This window comes from Sardina pilchardus, chromosome 4, assembly GCF_963854185.1.
Source record: "Sardina pilchardus chromosome 4, fSarPil1.1, whole genome shotgun sequence".
NCBI classification, from domain to species: Eukaryota; Metazoa; Chordata; class Actinopteri; order Clupeiformes; family Clupeidae; genus Sardina; species Sardina pilchardus.
In genome coordinates this window covers 38,646,707-38,657,735 of record NC_084997.1, presented here as the reverse complement: position 1 = coordinate 38,657,735, position 11,029 = coordinate 38,646,707, and the positions used below count along the sequence as shown (strand labels likewise).

Below are 11,029 nucleotides of genomic sequence, written 5' to 3'. Positions count from 1 at the left end.
CGCAGGGAGGTTCCTCTCGTACCTGTTGATGTGGGCACACTACAGAGAGAGGGCATCGCAGGGAGGTTCCTCTCATACCTGTTGATGTGGGCACACTACAGAGAGAGGGCATCGCAGGGAGGTTCCTCTCATACCTGTTGATGTGGGCACACTACAGAGAGAGGGCATCGCAGGGAGGTTTCTCTCATACCTGTTGAGAGGGCATGAAAGGGCTACAGGCGGCACTTCTCCAAGGAGTGCAACTGCAACTCTCGAGGTGTTTGCGGCCTCTGGCGACGACAGACACATCCGGCACCGAGGATCCTGGCACATTTCCTCTGCTGCGTCCTGGACTGGTGACACACATACACCACAGGAGCAGCATTGTTTACTGAAACAGCTGAGGAGACGGGCTATCTGCTGGACGAGTTTCCAGTCAACATCACCTGTGGCAATCAGGAATTTGATCCTGAAGGGAATTGTGGCTCTTCTGCCAGGGCCACATGGGGGCGCTCTAGGTCACTATGTGGCCTACTGCAGCAGGGCATAGGGAGGGAAAGTGAAAACCAGCGCCCCAAGCGGTTGCGTTCCTATCGAAGAGCAGCTCCAATGTCCCATAGACCGACTTTTCAAAAAAATACTACGCAGCTATACCAGCGATCTTATCCACCAAAAATATTTTTCAGTCTGCATACTGTAATAATCTACTAACTGTGAAAATATCAGACCCTATTTCGCCTTATTTAAAAAAAAAACGTAATTGCTCGTTTCATTTCATAAATGGACTACAACTTCAAGTGACGTGACACCCTTCAACGACGTTACTCGCCTAGCATGGTTTGTTTATTAGCCTGTTAGCTAGTTGGTTAGTTAGTAGACAATCACACTTACTGCCAGCTCTTGTGTGAGTAGGAGCACAACACAAGTTATCCCAACATAAAGGTAATTACCACGCGGTTTACATCGCTCTCTGTTATTACAAAAATATGATAAGCCAGTTAAGCAAATTGCCGTTTTGATCAGTTGGAAAATGAAGCGCCCAAACTGGTGACGTCAAATGCTACTGTAGCTAGCTACTGTAGTTCGTTATCACCATGTTACAAACAAACTCAAAACAATTAAACTGATCCTGAAAAATAAGGTATGACCACTAGAAGCAATAGAGCTGACCTACATGTTTAGCATATTGAAGGCATTTAACTAACTTCCCATCGTGGGCCGAGATATATTTTTTCTAAAAGAAAATCCCATCCACTCCCGCTAGCCTCTAGGAACGCAACCACCAGATGGCGATGAGATTACTTTCCCTCCCTATTCTCTGTCTGGGAGAGATATGATGACCTCAGCAAAGGAATGTCCACTGCTTCTGGAAAACTAAAAATAAAAGCACATGTTGTCTTTTACACAAAAACATAAATGCACAGTGATACTTCACACAGTTAACACTGAAGTTTCTTATTTGAAAAAAGTTCATTCAATTTTGTCATCAACCTAAGGGGACCGTATTCCGTATTGTGCTCAAGATGCAACATGATTTTGTACAATTGATACTTGTGATGGAATTAAGCAATGAGCAACTCGACTCGTAATAGTCAAATAGCCTACTGTATCTCTGGGGAAATGACTCGTAATAGTCAAATAGCCTATCTCTGCGGTAATGCCTCCACAGCCTAGAATGGTGAACACCTCTCAGGCTACAATTAAATGCCAGCTCAATTCTCAGTAGTTACTACCGGCCTAAGTAGTAGTTAGGCCTAACATTACATATTTGCTTGACGAAATTTAGGCTTATCGCCTCCAACATAATACTGGGTAGCCTAGACCTTGCTTAAACTCAAGAATATAGGCCGAATTACGAATGTTTGACTTACCTTCAGGATAAAGCCAGCCAACAGGTGGGCAAAGGGCGGAGATGCAGCGAGTCTCCTGAGCCGTCGCCTTCCATGGCAAGTTCATTCTGAGGGCTGTAGCAGCGGATGCTGACGTCACGCAAAGCCACACTGTAGCCGTGTGGCCAATATTTTTAAATATTTTTTTTTTATTTAACCTTTATTTAACCAGGAAAAGTCCCGTTGAGATTAAGAACCTCTTTTCCAAGGGAGTCCTGGCCAAGAGGCAGCAGAAAGTTACAGATTACAACCTTAAAATGACAATCATCATGTAAAACAATTACAAATTAAGGATGCCGTCTCAAATGCTCTCGATCTGGATTTAAAATCATTCAATGGAATCAGTTCTGCTAGTTTCCAGTCCTTTTGCAACTTGTTCCATGTGAAGGGGGCAGAGAAGACACAGGCCCTTTTCCCCAGTTCCGTACGGACAGACGGAATAGAAAGCAGCAGGTGATTATTAGAGCGCAGACCATAAGAATTAAGACTTCTCAGTGTGATTAAGCTACTTATATAGGATGGCAATAGTCCAAGTATGGCCTTGTAAATGAAAGTATACCAGTGAGTCAGCCTCCTGGTGGTCAAAGAAGGCCATCCAATTCGGGAATACAGTTCGCAGTGATGGGTCAAGGCCCTACAGCTAGTAATAAACCTCAGAGCAGCATGATGCACAGAGTCAATCTTACTTTACTTTACAATCTTACTTGGGCAGCCGTGGTGTACTGGTTAGCGCATCGGGCCTGTAACTGGAGGGTTGCCGGTTCGATCCCCGACCAGTCCACCACGGCTGAAGTGGCCTTGAGCAAGGCACCTAACCCCTCACTGCTCCCCGAGCGCCGCTGGTTGGGCAGGCAGCTCACTGCTCTGGGTTGTGTGATTCACCTCACTGTGTGTGTGCTGTGTGTTCACTAATTTGGTTAAATTGGGTTAAATGCAGAGAACTGAATTTCCCTCACGGGATCAAAAAAGTATGTATTCTATTTTTTTACTTAGACATTGGGCTGAAGCGTTCATATACAGTAGGTCTCCATAGTCTAAAATAGATAAGAAGGTTGCAGCAACAAGACGTTTTTTAACCTCAAATGAAAAACAGAATTTATTTCGAAATAAAAAACCCAATTTCAGTTTAAGTTTCTTCACAAGATTATCAATATGGGGTTTAAAAGTCAGAGTGTCATCGAGCAGTATACCAAGGTATTTGTACTGTTTGACCACCTCTATTTCCTTTCCCTGACGGGTACGTACTGTTGTATAGCCTGATCACGTGAAAACCGAAGTAGCACAAATGTTTCTTTCAACGGCACAAATCAGCACAAACATAGCACAAACGATTGAGACCATTTTGGGGAGTTTTGGACATTCATGGGGGGCTGGTGACGTCACGCGAGTAATAAATAAACCATAATAACATAGAAAACATAGTCGCACATAGTCGTTTATTTTAACGGCAGAAATCGGCACAAACGATCGAGACAATTTTTGGAAGATTTGGACATGTATGGGGGGCTGAGTGACATCACTGGCCAGAAAATGTCAACTTTAATTTCTTAAAACCCTTAAAGGAATAGTTCGGAATTTTGGACATAGGACCTCATTTCCAACTTTACCGAGGTGATATAGGTCGGTGGAGACCGTTTTTATCGCGTTTAGCCCCTTCCTTCAGTTGCAGCGTCCCCCTTTGCTAACGCTGGTTTTGAGCTAACACATTTCTACGGTAACATCAGTCTGACATCAACAACAGTCTTACTCACTCCACCGCAAACCCGAGACAAGTCAATTAAATCGTCGGACTATCGATATACATGTCCGTGTTGATAGAATAATTTTAGAAATAAAACTAACCTTGCAACTCAATGATTTATTACATTTTGAGGGACTAGTTTCTCAATATCAATCCGCCACTGCCATACAGGGAACAAAGTAGGCTATTGCAATGCGATGCAAGGTTCGTTTTATTTCTAACATGGTTCTATCAACACTAGGCATGTGCATCGATAGTCTGACGTTAAAATGTATTTGTTTCGGGTGTTCTGTGGAGTGTTTTCAGTGGCAGGCTGGATGTTACCGTTGACTTGCGTTATCTTGGCACCAGATTAGCACGAGATGAACGCTGCAACTCATAGGAAGGGCAGAAATTCACTGAAAATGGTCTTCACCGACCTATATCACCCAGACTGAGTTGGAAATGAGGTCCTATGTCCAAAATTCCGAACTATTGCTTTAACAGCACAAACGATAATTTAAATAATTTAAACTGGCACAAACGTAGCACAAACGAATAGCAGTGTTTTTGATCATTTTTGAATAACATGGGGGGCCAGCTTCTCGCAGGTCATATTTTAGAAATGGGTTTATTTACTATGAACAGACTATTCATAACTTTGGCAACAAATGCTTAACTGATGATGAATTATGCATGAACAATAAATTACTAATGATGAACAAACTATTAACTAATAAGTAACAAATGCTTAATACATTATGAATTGTGTACAGTTATTATGAAGTGTTACCAAAAAAGCAACTATAAAATGGTCAGATATATCAACCATTGAGATCAATCAAATCAGAGTCCCATCCCATCCAAATAAAATAATAAAAAATAGAAAAGGCCAAAGAGATCACAGTATGGTACATTTCTCTGCTGCTCTTGCCTCTTCCTCCTGCCTTCTTCTAAGCTCTTCTCTAGCTCTCTCCAACTCTAACCTGTCCTTATTGTGTTTCTCCAGGTCCTCCCATTCTCTATTTCTCTTCTCCTCAGTCTCTTTCAGAATCTGTACCTTCCTTATGTCAAGCTCTGCTTCAGCCCTCTGGTACATCTCAGTGGTGTAGTAGCCTCCTCCATTCTTATCTACCATCTCATCAATCTTCTGCAGCAGCTCTGTGACCTGAGACCGATTCTCTGAGTCCTCGTTGTTAAACACGTGATATCCGCCATGGCACTGCTTAGTGAACTCTTTAAGTTCTTACACTTACTGGTAAATTGTTCAATGGGTCTTCCCCTCAGTTGGTCTCCGTGAGTGAATAGCACCATTGTGTACTTGGCTGATTCTTCACCATAGATTGATTTAATCATTTCAACTGTGTACTGCTCCTCTTGTGTGAATCTACAGTCTAGCCGGATCACAACCAGGAACACATGGGGCCCCGGCGAGGACAGAGGGATGCACTCTAAGATCCTGCTCATGATGACTCCATTACTGTGATCTGTGTCAAACAGGCCTGGAGTATCAACAACATACACACTTCTCCCATCAAGCTTTGCTCTTCCCATCACACACCTCGGTGTCACAGAGTAGGGGAGGAATCCTGACATGAAAACATCCCTCCCCAGGATGGTGTTTCCTGAAGCGCTCTTTCCCACTCCAGTCTTCCCCAGCAGCACAATCCTCAAAGCCTCACGCCTCTCTGTGGAGTTAAAGAGACTACAGTTACATCTTGACTCACTGCTGATGTGAAACATGTCCTGAAAGATCTCACCTGTGATTTTCAGGTGCCTATAGAAAGTCATCATACCCTTGTTTTGTCTTACAGCCTGAAATCAAAACCCATTTAAAAAATAAAAAAAATCAAATTTTATTACAACATCAAAATAAAGTCAACAGTTCAGAAAATCAATTAAAAAAAATAAAAACTAGCATAACAGGGTTGGAAAAGTAATCATACCCCTGACTTAATACTTTGTAGAGCTTCCTTTTGCTTTCATTACAGCCATCAATCTGTTTGGATATGTCTCTAAAGCTAGGCATACACTGTGCGATTTTTGGCCCATTTTGACACGATTTTTGAGTCGTGCGACTATTTTGGGGATCGGGCCGAATTTTGGCTCAGTTATGCGTCTCGTATCGTATAGTATACATGGGGTAACCAGAAGCGATTACCACCTCATGACCACCTCCCGATCGATCCGATGAAAATCAAACCTGTTAGAAATCCTGGTCGCCCCTCGTGAGGCTACGAGCCGATTTACCTCAACCTGTCACACTACACATACGCGAACACAGATACGGACGACAAAGCAACCTGTCACACTACACATGCGCGAACACAGATACAGACGACAAAGCAACCTGTCACACTACACATGCGCCAACACAGATACGGACGACAAAACAAGCCGTGCTGCCACAGTCCGCTTATTATAAGTGACTTGGGCTTGGTTTTGGGCGTGAAGTTGCGAGTTGCACGCAGTGTCTACACATACACAGAGGGCATCTTGAACCTATGCCTCTGTGTCAACTCTACGCTGTAACTGTAGGCTTCTCTAACATGACCACCCCAGAAATGGAACAAGGGTTCGGGGAGGGGATGCTAACTTTTTGGGATCGCTTCTTTAGGGCTTATTTTCGCTTCTTATTTCTCCTCACGTGACCTGGCAACCCTGAAAGCAAGTAGACAACACGGAGCCGCATGGCAGCACAGCGGATAAAGTTCCGGATTGAAGAGTCGGACGAGTTGTGTATGGACGTACAGTGTGAGCAGTCAGATCGCATCCGAGCATCGGATCGTATAGTGTGAGAATAGGAATCGTGAGCTGCCCCTGCGAATTCACTCGTACAGTATGAGCAGCAGCGATTGAAAAAATGGCACAGTGTATGCCCATATAAAAGTAACTGGACATCACTCTTGGAGACCTTGGCCTGTACAGTACTGGCAGACTGGACATCACTCTTGGAGACGAAACCTCAATACTGGCAGACTGGACATCACTCTTGGAGACGAAACCTCAATACTGGCAGACTGGACATCACTCTTGGAGACGAAACCTCAATACTGGCAGACTGGACATCACTCTTGGAGACGAAACCTCAATACTGGCAGACTGGACATCACTCTTGGAGACGAAACCTGAATACTGGCAGACTGGACACCACTCTTGGAGACCTTGGCCTATACTGGCAGACTGGACACCACTCTTGGAGACCTTGGCCTGTACAGTACTGGCAGACTGGACATCACTCTTGGAGACGAAACCTCAATACTGGCAGACTGGACATCACTCTTGGAGACGAAACCTCAATACTGGCAGACTGGACATCACTCTTGGAGACGAAACCTCAATACTGGCAGACTGGACATCACTCTTGGAGACGAAACCTCAATACTGGCAGACTGGACATCACTCTTGGAGACGAAACCTCAATACTGGCAGACTGGACACCACTCTTGGAGACCTTGGCCTATACTGGCAGACTGGACACCACTCTTGGAGACCTTGGCCTGTACAGTACTGGCAGACTGGACATCACTCTTGGAGACGAAACCTCAATACTGGCAGACTGGACATCACTCTTGGAGACGAAACCTCAATACTGGCAGACTGGACATCACTCTTGGAGACGAAACCTCAATACTGGCAGACTGGACATCACTCTTGGAGACGAAACCTCAATACTGGCAGACTGTACATCACTCTTGGAGACGAAACCTCAATACTGGCAGACTGGACATCACTCTTGGAGACGAAACCTCAATACTGGCAGACTGGACATCACTCTTGGAGACCTTGGCCTGTACTGGCAGACTGGCGGTTGAGCATTTGCAAGTAGTTGCAAAACTTCACTCAAAAATGTAGCAAAATATGATCATTAGGGCGCAGTCTGGAGCCTTGCTTCATCTATCGGTTCCTCTGTGTCTCCTGTTTTCCCAGTCTGTGTGAGCATGTGTGTGTGCACAAGAGTGTGTGTGTCTCCCTAATCATTTCTGACATGTAATGTAATTACTTGAGATAACAGAACTGGGCAAATATGCATGGTATTGACAAGTGGGCAGCGACTGATATTCCGTAGTGGACATAGTAGTGACACAACTGACAAACTGACACTGACTGACAACTGTCATTACCTCCTCCTCGCTGTGTCTCAGGCACTGCTGAGCACTGAAGATCCTCCACCAGAGAGGGGTTGTGTTCTTTAAGAGCCTCATAAAGCTTCTCTTGTGCTGAAGATCCTCCACCAGAGAGGGGTTGTGTTCTTTAAGAGCCTCATAAAGCTTCTCTTGTGCTGAAGATCCTCCACCAGAGAGGGGTTGTGTTCTTTAAAGGGATATTCCGCCATTTTTGGAAATACGCTCATTTTCCACCTCCCGTCGAGCAAAACAATCGATATTTACCTTGCTCCCGTTCATCCAGCCATTCTGTGAGTCTGGCGATACAACTTTTAGCTTCAGCCTAGCATAGATCATTGAATCGGATTAGACCATTAGCTTCTCGCCTGCTAGCTTCATGTTTAAAAGTGACTAAGATTTCTGGTAATTTTCCCATTTAAAACGTGTCTCCTCTCAAGTTAGAAAGTGCAATAAGACCAACTGAAAATGAAACCTGCCATTTTTCTAGGCTGATTTGACATGGAACTACACTCTCATCTGGCGTAATAATCAAGGCAAGTTGCAAACTACTGGCACTACTACTGCTTGTTGTCTATGGGGACTATTTTCAGATGCTGCGTACGATATCACTGCGCCTATGGTACGTTTGCAAGTTGCCTTGATTATTACGCCAGATGAGAGTGTAGTTCCATGTCAAATCAGCCTAGAAAAACGGCAGGTTTCATTTTCAGTTGGTCTTATTGCACTTTCTAACTTGAGAGGAGACATCCTCAATCAAATCCTCAATTGAGCCCTCAGAGCAGACATCCTCAATCAAGCCCTCAGAGCAGACATCCTCAATCGAGCCCTCAGAGCAGACATCCTCAATCATATATGGGACATACCACTGATGAACCTAGGCAACCCTTCACGTCAGTGTAAGAATTCGGCAATCGAGGGCACTCTGCAAAGATGTTCCAGTCTGTGGAACAGAAGTGTAGGACTTGTGAGAGATGTGTACGGCGGAAAACAAACTCCCAGCATGCTGCTCCCATGGAGAATATACAGACCAGCTATCCAGCCATGCCACCATAATACTGCATCTATGCCATATCAGCCATGCCACCATAATACTGCATCTATGCCATATCAGCCATGCCACCATAATACTGCATCTATGCCATATCAGTGCTACACCCATGCCATGCCACCACAGTCCTACATATATGCCACATCAGCGCTTCACCCATAGCCTTGATGGCACTACTGGTACAAGTTGAGTGTGATTAAGACTGTTCAAGGTTTGCAGTTTAAGCGAGCGGATCGAGGCCCACAAGTGACTTTCATCATTTTTGCACCTCACAATGTGTGTTTCTCCTCCCAAAAATTAACAACGTCTGAAGTTGGGTCATGCCAGTTTGTTGTAGGGCAACTGTTTTGGCATGTCAGGTAGTTGAATACTGTGTTTGCTCATGTCATGGGCCATCACTAGTTAACATGGACATCAGGATATCAGTCGGCTAGTAGGCCTAAATTAGGATAGATTATTGGATAATATTTGGACTCTGCGAAACTGATGCAAACCAAAAAAGTGTGTTCCAGAGATCAGCTCGAAAACAAATAGGCCTATACTATGGTTCAAAAAACGTTTGTCTAGGAGCGCTTCTTGGACTCAGAAAAAGTTTGTTTGAGGTAGGGCTGTAGTCAAGACCACCTTTGTCGAGTCCAAGACAAGTCCAAGACCAGGACCGGTCGAGACCAAGTCAAGACCGAGTCCAAAGAGGTTCAAGTCCAAGACAGACCGAGTCCAAAAGACTTGAGTCCGAGTCAAGACCGAGTCCAGGACAGAAAAAAACCAAGTTGCATACATGGCAGTATAAAGACAATAATTTTGGGTTATTATTAATTTTGCTGATCTAAATACCCACCCTGGATTTGTAAGTATAACCATTCCCCTTAATATCACATAATCTAATTTAAAGAAAACAGAATGATATAAGGTGATACCTTAGTTACAACTGATACAAACACCAATCCACTACTATTACCACTGCTAGGTACTAGTACTGAGCATTTGAGCAACTAAATTACAATAGCTTCACTACAAACAAAGACAAGAATGACCAGTATTACAGAGTGTACTCCAACTTCCCTTGAATATTATAACATAATAAAGATGCCTGGACTCGGTCAAGACCAAGAACCATATTTGGCAAGACCGGTGGCCGAGACCGAGACAAGTCCAAGTCAGATACCAGCAAGTCCGAGACAAGTCCGAGACCATAAAAAACCGGACTCGAGTCCGTACTACAGCCCTGGTTTGAGGTGCTCTTTGGAAGGGAAAAAATTCATTTGGAAAAACCAGAGGAACTCCAAGGCGCTCTCATGTAACAAAAGTTAAAAAGCCTTTATTGTAGCGGCTCGGTCACATTAAACCTTTTAAAAAACTCCAACGCATTTCGGCCAAGTAGCCTTCATCAGGGAGTCAAAAAGAAAGGCCTTTTCCTTATTGCTCAACCATAGTATAGGCCTTTGGACTCTGCGAAACTGATGCAAACCAAAAAAGTGTGTTCCAGAGATCAGCTGGAAATCAAATAGGCCTATACTATGGTTGAGCAAGAAGGAAAACGCCTCGAGTGAGCCTTCCTGTAGTGTTAATGTAGTGATTGCCTTACCTATTTGCAGTGGGCTGTATATGTAAGGGATAACGGCCGACGAGGTGACCGGTTCGATGGAAATAATGGCTAGGTGGAGGTCTAGAACTCCGGCGACGTGCGAAGCACGGAGACGGAGTTACCTCCGCCGTGCTATTATTTCCATCGAACCGGTCGACCTCGAAGGCCGTTATCCCGCTTATCTCCCGTTTCTATCTATCAGCTGTATATTTAGAACATAGTTTTATTCCACCGTTGCGTCCGTTAACATCGCTAAAACTGTCTTGACTGTGGGACTACTTTCCGCCACATATCAACTTTCTACTTGCAGGACAAAACTGCCGTTACTAGTTCTAAATGGATGGTTGCTATGGCCAAAAGCCAGTCGTTAGTTCTAAATGGCTGGTTGCTACGGCCAAAAGTCAGTCGTTAGTTCTATCTCTCCCGTTGTCAAGCGGCCATATCCTAGGATTCTGATTAATTTTAACTTTGAAAGATCGCTACTTTTGTAGCCTAAATGGCATCAAACTAGCTGCAATCCACCTCCGTCATATGCTACAATGTTACTATGGTTCTGCACGTCTGTATTTCAGCTTGGATGCAACGTGACAGTTCATTTAAACTTCGCAACGAGTTTGGCGAATTAATATTCAAGTGTGATACGGGAACTACTTCAAAGGTAGCAGGTTATACGAAGTTAAT

The 11,029-nt window shown here is 44.2% G+C and overlaps 1 pseudogene; it reads right to left on the bottom strand.

The window, feature by feature from the left end:
- Window positions 1–3,625: 3,625 nt before the first annotated feature.
- Window positions 3,626–5,379, bottom strand: LOC134079079 (GTPase IMAP family member 9-like; annotated as a pseudogene).
- Between the last annotated feature and the right edge of the window lie 5,650 nt (window positions 5,380–11,029).